The following is an 8,689-nucleotide window of genomic DNA, read 5'->3' as shown; positions in this document are numbered from 1 at the left end:
CATTTCATCATTGATTATTATGTTTATTGATTTAAAAAACCTCAATTTCTTTCTTTTTCCTTTCTTATTTTATTTGTCTATACAATTATTCATTTAAATCGATAAATTACTCATTAATCCCACCAACTTGGTACTTTGTTTTACGTAAATACCATTTCATCATTTATTATTATGTTTATTGATTTAAAAAACTTCAATTTCTTTCTTTTTTCTTTCTTATTTTATTTGTCTAATACAATTATTCATTTAAATCGATAAATTTACAAAAAACGTGTGTCTTCTTATTTAAGACATTAATTAGTTTAGTAAAATTAAAATAATACTAACTATATAATAAAATTAAGAAAGCCGCCTAAAGCCAAACTAATTAATTAAATATATATTAATTATTAATGTAGCAATAATATACACACCATTAAAAAAATCCATACAACTTCAATTACTATAATTTTCAATGAAACTCATGAAGTCAATAAAGCCAATAAACTGTTAAATTATAACTAAATGAAGTCCATACAACCTGCATGTATTCAACGTCGAACTAATTTTAAATATTGAATTAGAGACCAATCTTGTCCACTCATTTCTATAATCTTGTGGTCATAATTAATTCAAGCAAATAATATCATCTATCACATGTTTATATTAAAATAAAATTCAAAAATCATGTTTGAGGGAATATTTTGTAATTTCAAATTTGGCATAAATTCCATCTTCCATAATTCAAGCCACGTTAATTTTGCAAAGATTTGTATACATTGATTTGCAATCTCTTTCTCTCCATGTAATCCGCATTTTGTCTCCATGGCCAGAACCAGGATTCGTTTTTAATCTCCATAATTTATACTTTGATTTGCAATAATGGAACAGTCGAGCACCAAAACGCGGATTTGATTTTAACAACATGTCAATGGATGCCTCGAGCATTCTTTATCCGACAACTACACACGATGCAACGATTGGACACCCTTCTACGGAGATTAATCAATAGTCTTAGGTGGTGTTTGGTTTCCAAGATAAAATAATACCAAGATACAATCTAGGATTGAGTTGTGAAATTATTTTAGTCATAAGAGGTTAGCTTTGACTAATTATCCATCTAGGATTGAGTTGTGGGGTTGAATCTCATGAACCAAACACACTACAAATTTAATCTCGGATACAATCTTGCAAATCTAACACCCTCTTATAGAACAATATTTGATGAGTTCAATCTCTAGTTGGCGGCTCTCTCTTTAGTTCTGATTCTGATTCTGATTCTAATTCGTCGGAGGAAGAATCATGCGACCCCGGCTAGTTGTATAGTTTTTTTGTTGTAATATGTGTTTTTTTTTACTCTATTATGTTTTTTGTTTTACACTCCTTTTATTTAGATTCAATGACGTAAATGTTACTATCGTTAGAAATGAATATTTTAGTTTATGGTCACTTTATTTATTCTGTATTTGTTTATTGAAATGAACTATTGTTTTGTTGATATGAACTGATTTTAATATTTGATTTCTATCCTTTTAATATTTTAACTGTATCAATGATTTGTTTAAATGACCCTTTTTCGGCTCTTATATATAACAATTATTTTTGTTAATTTTATCTCATTGTTATATATCCTTGGTCTAAGAGAGTCGGAGATCTTGTCACAACGTTGTGTATAGTAGAGAAGGTGAGAAACGAGTCAATCATAAACAGCCTTAGGCTAAACACAAACGTTACTCTAGAAAATGACTTTGTAATGCTAAAGTTGCATTTAAGTTAAGTAAAGAGTCAGGTTACGTTGTTCAAAATTTTGTTGAACAACATAATCACGACACGGTTGAGTTACGGCATAAACGATTTATGAGTCTTAATCGCAATATTGACCTTCATAGGGAATTGTGCAAGTGCAAATATCGTTCCCACGTTAACTTTTAGGCTACTTAGCGACGTCCTTCGTGGTTTGGATTATGTCAGGTGGACGGTTGTGGAGGTTCGCAACTATAGGCGTGATCCAGAGACGGACCCAGGTGGGGTCGAGTGGGGTCGACCGACCCAACCGCCGGTCCACCGGGCACTGCCGGAGAATGACATAATCGATCTTCCACCCATCACAGATACACTTCCGACCCCACGATAACTTAGATTACATCAAATAAGAAGAGTGGGAAACAATATTAGGAAGAATTGAGGAGAGAAATTGGGGAAGTAACACTTCAAATTCAAATATTCTACATTGGAAAGATGAGGAAGACGAAGGCTGCTTTAGTTAGGTTAAGGCCAAAAGTTTTGGGCCTATTTTATTACGGGGCTTTAGTTAGTTTTGGTACTGGATTAGTTAAACATAGTTATTTTTAAATTTTTTCCTTTATTAGTTTCATTAGTATTTCTATTTTATTTTACTGATTTTTTTTTAAATTAATGAAAAAATATTGAGTACTAAATCAACTATATATCCCACATAAAAAATCTCGAACAAAAAAATGTGGCTACTGTAATGTGTTTTTAATATTTATTTCAATATTACATTTTTATCTATTAAATTTCATTGTATCCGACGTACTATTTTCTGGTTCCGTCATTAGCGTGATCTTAGAGCCCATGCGGAGGGTGCCGATGCCCAGATGGTCTTGAATGACATGAAGAGGAAGAAGGAGATATGTCCGGCGTTGACCCATGATTTTGAGGTTAACTCAAAGGGTAGGCTGACTCGACTTTTCTGGTGCGATCCAATTACCAAGCACAATTGTCATCAGTCATCAACTCTCTTTCTCTGCACACACGCGCAGTGGACATGGCCAGCCCACGCTTCAGTTGGCCCCCGCCACGAATGCCGTCCTCTCACCATGTTCAGCTATCGCCACATTCCCTCTCATCCTACGCAATTCTCTCCAGTCCTATCACTCTTAAAGCCACTGTAAGTAGTAGAACCTGGTATTTAAAGGGGTTCAAAGCCTCTTGGAGAAGCTCCAACAGATTAATTTTATCATTTATACCAACCAATGCCTACATTTCCCTAATTTCTGTAAATTTTCAAAAAACTCTCACTATATAAGTATAGATATGGTTTTAGTTTCATATTTTAGCGAAAGTAGAAAATCAAATAAGTCGTATAATGAACGAGTGTGATACTTTTATCCATCCATAAAAAATAGACAAGGTTGTAAATGACATGAGTTTAATGTGTAATTGATAAAGTAATAAAGAGAGAGGGAAAATGTGGTGGAAGTAGTGCTAGTGGATTGTGGGATCCACATTTAGATTGATGTTTAGAGTTGGTATTTGTATAAAACTTTCTATATTTTGAATTGGTCTAATTTTGGTGAACGGTTCAAAATGATAAAATTAGTCTACTTTTTATAGATGGAGGTAGTAGGAGCTAAGTTAATATCTAAGTATATACTCCCTCCGTCCCATAGAAATTGACCATATTTCATTTTTCGTCCGTCCCATACAAATAGTCACATATCCATTTATGGTAACCTTTTTCTCCTTCTTTCTTATATTTTCATTTATGGATCCACCATCTACTACACAATTTCAACTACATTTCTCCTTCTCTTTTACTTTACCAAATTACGCATTAAAACCCGTGTCAACTCTAAAGGGCCAATTTCTATGGGACGGAGGGAGTATTTAAGTTTTCGTTTTGTCTATTTTTGGTTATACCAGTCGGTTTATGTTATCAATATTTTAAGTAAAATCATAAATAGGACTTCTTCACTTTTTTTGAAAATGTGAAAATACTAAAATCTAGCATACGTTGAAATCATAGTTTAAGATTATATGTCCCAAAGATATAATAAAATTCACTATTTTTTTTTTAACTTTGTCTTGAAGATTAAAAAATCGGAATATAGTGAATCGTATTTACTCCCTCCGTCCATGAATAAGAGTCCCATTTTTTTTCATTTTGGTCCATCCACGAATAAGAGTCCCGGTTCATAATTACTATAAATGATAAAGAGACCCCACATTCCACTAACTCATTCCACTCACATATTGACAAGACGAGGTTTTATATTAGGGCGGCGACTCTGAGTGTGCGTGTCAACTGGCCAGGAGGGTGCCTAGACCTAGCTGTGTCGTTGGGTCTGTGCCTAAAGCCTCTTGTCAACAAAAATACCTCAACCCACTTCTACTGGCTAGTATAGTGGAGTAAGGGTCGATCCCACAGAGATGGATGTAGGCGAAGTGAAATTGCAAAGACATTTTGGAAGGGTTGGTTAGCTACCACGCTTTTGGGGTTGAGTTCTACCTAGGTGTAAAATTAAAATGAGACTCTACCTATACTGACCAGTAGGTAACTAAATGCTTAATGCTATTGGATGTGTACGTGAATGTGAAAGTTGGACACCTAGTTATGCATATGAGAAGCTACTAGATGAAACTTACTAAAAATGGCTAGACAAAAGGTAAAGGGAATCAAAGGACATGCTGGCAGACTGACTGCTGGGTTTGTAGAAAAGCTGAAAAAAGTGCAAGTACAAAAGCAAAAAGTAACAAAAGCAACATATCTTTGATTGTGACATTTTCTTCTTCACCAAGCTAAACTAACCAGATCTAACAAACTCCATTGATGAATGCTCAAGCTCAAAAATTCGTAAATGCAATATTTAACTTGAAATCAAGAACGAAAGCAAGAAAAACTGAAATTTACGCATACTGGTCAACAGGACAGGGTGACAGACACAAGCAGAAACGAATTCCATGCATTTTTGTGAAACTTAAACCGATTAAAACTTGTAAACACTTGAGGAAAGACTAGATCTAACTAAGCTAGGCAGATTCAAGCACTTAAACAACATAAAACTATCAGATCTAGCTAACTAGAGAGATTTAAAGCAATAACAAAGCTGAAACTCAAATAAAACCATAAAAACTTAACTTCATTCAAACATTCAAACCATAAGATGCTTCAAACAGATTAACTACTGAAATCCGAGACAAATGCAAGTAAAACAAGTTCTTAAACTAAGAAAACATTAAAAGAAAGCATGTAAATGGCCGATGGCTTCTTCTGAAACTGGAACTGGACTACGACGGCTGGAATGATTCAGGCATGATGACTCCCCGCCGGCTGGTGGCCGGAATCTTCATGGCAGGCTGCTGGATTTAGAGAGTGGAACTTAGAGCTAATGGAGCTATTCTCCCACAAAGTGTTCTCAAAGTGATAAGTGATGTAAAAAAAATGATAAAGTGATAAGTCTTTTCATGTTCAGCTCCTATTTATAGGGTGGTTTGCCCTAATTTCTAGGGTTGCCCTTCATGCGAAATGACAACTTTGCCCCTCTTTAGTAGCTGATTGTTCCAAGCAAGTCCTTCCTTCTTGTGTCCAGTTCTGTAGCATCCATCCTGGCCAGTTTGCACCTTTTCTGCCCATAATTGTCAGTTTGTACTTTTTTTGCTCATACTGGCTAGTTGCACACTTTTTGCTGCTTTTTCACGCCAATTCTTTTTGATCCTTTCCTCCTGATTTAGTACCTCAAACTGCACACTTTAACAACTATTTTGCAGATATTATCCAATAAAGCACGTTATACTGACCAGGAACCAAGGCCTAGAACGAGACTCATCAACTACTCACACTTAACACATACTTGTCCTCAAGTATGAAGAAACAAAATAAATAAAAATAATGAGTTGAGTTCGCAAGCCTGGTTACCTCCCCTAACCGACCCTAAATTAAAAAGAACAAAAGATGCAACACTCTAAAATGACACAAATAGAAAAAACACTTAAAGAAAATAACACATAAACGAAAACACATTGAATAGGCTATATTTTCAACCATTCTTCCCTTCAAGTTTGAGTTCAATCCGGCTGTAAGCAGCCTCGAACTTCCACCGCCCCCTTTTCCTTCCTAGCCATATATCCGCTTGTCAAGATTACCCAACTCTAGGCCAAACACTGGATTTACTCAGTCACTCATTCCTCACAGGGGATGTTAGGACTGATTTTCTCTCAATGCTAAACCACAAATGCTTCGAACTTAAATCTCACGCGCAGCTCCTAAGGGTCTTTATTGGCTTGTAACGGGGCTATGGGCTTGTAATGTTTGGGGTGGATGTTCCTAAGGCTCTAAGGTTTAAAATAACATTACTTTATTACTGATGCGGAGGAGCTGTGTGTACTTGGGCGCTTGGCATTTCTTCTTGCTTGGCTTGATGTTTTTCACGATTCGGCCTCCAACTGGTCAGTAGACTCCTTTGTGGCTTCGCCACCCTTATTCCTTCTTCTCTTTTTTTGTGGTCTAGATAAAAAAATTTTCAGACCATTTTCTCCATTTTTCTTCAGTCTCTCTCTTTTTTTTTTTAGGATCAAGTATTTCTTCCTGGCCAGTTTTCTTCAATTTTCTGCTTCTTTCTCCAGTTGGTTCTCTGCCTCTACTCTTGATCAGTAGCTTGTTGCCTTATGCCTTTCATACACACAGTCCTAGTGGCTAGTAGGTTATATCGGGGTTTAAAGGAGAGGGGCTAGAAAAAAGGGTTCTAAGGGAAGGAATTTATTTTTATTTTTATTTTTATTTTTAGAGGGAGGTTTCCTACTGCCCTTAGGATTTTGCTACACGCGGTCACTTCGGCCTATACATCATGTGGCAGCCATTCTTCTCTTTTTTTTATATATTTAGCGGAAAGTAGTTCCACTTTTAGGCTTCTAACTCACCATTTAAGTTAAGAGGGCTTTCGTATCTGGCCTTAAGTTTGGGCTTTTCTCTCATACTCGTATCATCTGTACTGACTAGGATCTAATGGGGGGGGGGTAGTTTCCATTTTTTAGCATGCTTTATTTCCATCAATTCCCCTCACCGTCAATTTGAAACAGTTATCCTAGCCATTAGGTTCCCCCCTCCCACTTCATCCTTGCATGCCCTCAAGCGAGCTCAGTGAAGTGGAAAACAGGATGGCCAGTATCAAACACGTAGGACACAGAAAACACAGAAAAACATATAACACATGGAAAACATAATATATATTAAACTTCTCACACTTAGACTATGCAATAGGCTAAGTGGGAGAAGAGTAACGAACATAGAGAACACATAGACAATGTAGAACAAAAAACTAGATATGCAAAACATACTATGTCCACAAAACTTCTCACACTTAGACTATGCAATAGGCTAAGTGGGAGAACAACATTAAAGCACATAAATCATGCTCACACGAAATAAAACATGCAAAAACATATTATATATCAAAAACTTCTCACACTTAGACTATGCAATAGGCTAAGTGGGAGAAGATATAATACTTACCAAACCAAATCACATAACAGAATGAAAATTTCTAAACAACCTAAACACATGTGGTGTAAACCCCAGCCTTCTCACACTTAGACTATGGAATAGGCTAAGTGTTATGAAAAGGGGTATACACATGCTATCACAATCATATTAACACATAAACATAAAACTGACACACATATAAAAGAAAACTAAAAATTATGAAAAAAAATTAAAGAAAAACTAACTGGTCAGTATGGGGGTGTGATCGTTGTTTCCTCAGGCTTCTCCTCGGGGTGGAGCATTGTGTAGATATTGTGCTGGGTGTTTCAGGTGGTACATCATCGGAGTGTGCACAGCTGTTCTCTTCGGAGGCCTGGGATTCATCCTCTTCTTCTTTAGTTCCTTCTTCCAGTGGGTTCCTTTGTTGGTACATCATCAGGGGTGTCACTCTCTTTTTCTTATGATTCTTGAAAGTCCCCATGATTTTCCTCTTTTCCATGGGCCGCAGACGATGGTTAGAGGGGTCCTTGCTCCTGATCAGTTTTGGCCATCGTTCCAGCTTCCTGATGATAATGGTCGTTAAGACCACCCTGAGATTCTTGGTCTCCTTTTGCTTTGCTGCCCCTTGGTTGTACCTTTCCTCTTTGTCTTGCTTTTCATGTACGTCGGTTTCTGGTGCTGGTATCTCTTCCTGGGCAGTAGACTGGCGCTCCCGGGCTTCAACGACCACCTCCTCTTTTGGCCCTTCGGATAGGTTCTCCCCAGGTTTTGTAGGAATCCCTTCTTCCTGGCTAGTAGCGGTAGGCGATTCTGATTCTGTAATTGGGTGGCTTTCCTTCTGGGCAGTAGTCAAGTCGGGATTCTCCCCAGGTTTTGTAGGATCCTCCTGATCTTCATCGCTCGAAATCTCCATTGGCTTAGATGCGGTGGTTGCCCCTGTCTTCTTTGCCATCCCATGCTCGAGACATCTTTTTGATACACGCATCGGCTTTTGCCTTTCCTCCTTCAAGTCATCCTTTAGCACCAACTTTCTCTTCACAACTTTCGGCTTTATCACGGTTGACACTTCTGCCTCAAACTGGTCAGTTGGAACCTTGGGTTCCGTCTCCACTACTTTCTCAGATTCCGCCTTCTCTACTGGCTTGGCGGGTTCCTCCTCTGGTTCTCTTATCGGCTCTGCTGGGCTCTTATCTCCTACTTCCTCAGATGCGAGGTCCGGACCCTCAGCCATCTTGGCAGCATCTTCATCCACCTTCCTCACCCCTTCTTCAGGTTCTTCAGTGGTTTCCCTTGAACTCTCCTTTGGGGCCTTGATAATTTGAGGTTCAACAACTGGTTCAGTTTCATCAGGACCACTCCTCTTGGTCAGTATGTTCCCCTTATCCTTCGTCTTGCTTGATTCCCCCAATGACTCCTTCCATTCAGGCTCCTTGTAGGATGTTCCCAACCATAATGTCGCCTTGCTCACATTACCCTTGTCAGGTATGT

The sequence above is a fragment of the Salvia hispanica genome, chromosome 5 (assembly GCF_029641045.1).
Source record: "Salvia hispanica isolate PSC_SH4W2 chromosome 5, Shi_PSC_v1, whole genome shotgun sequence".
Classification (NCBI taxonomy): Eukaryota; Viridiplantae; Streptophyta; class Magnoliopsida; order Lamiales; family Lamiaceae; genus Salvia; species Salvia hispanica.
Note: the sequence above shows the minus strand (reverse complement) of the source record.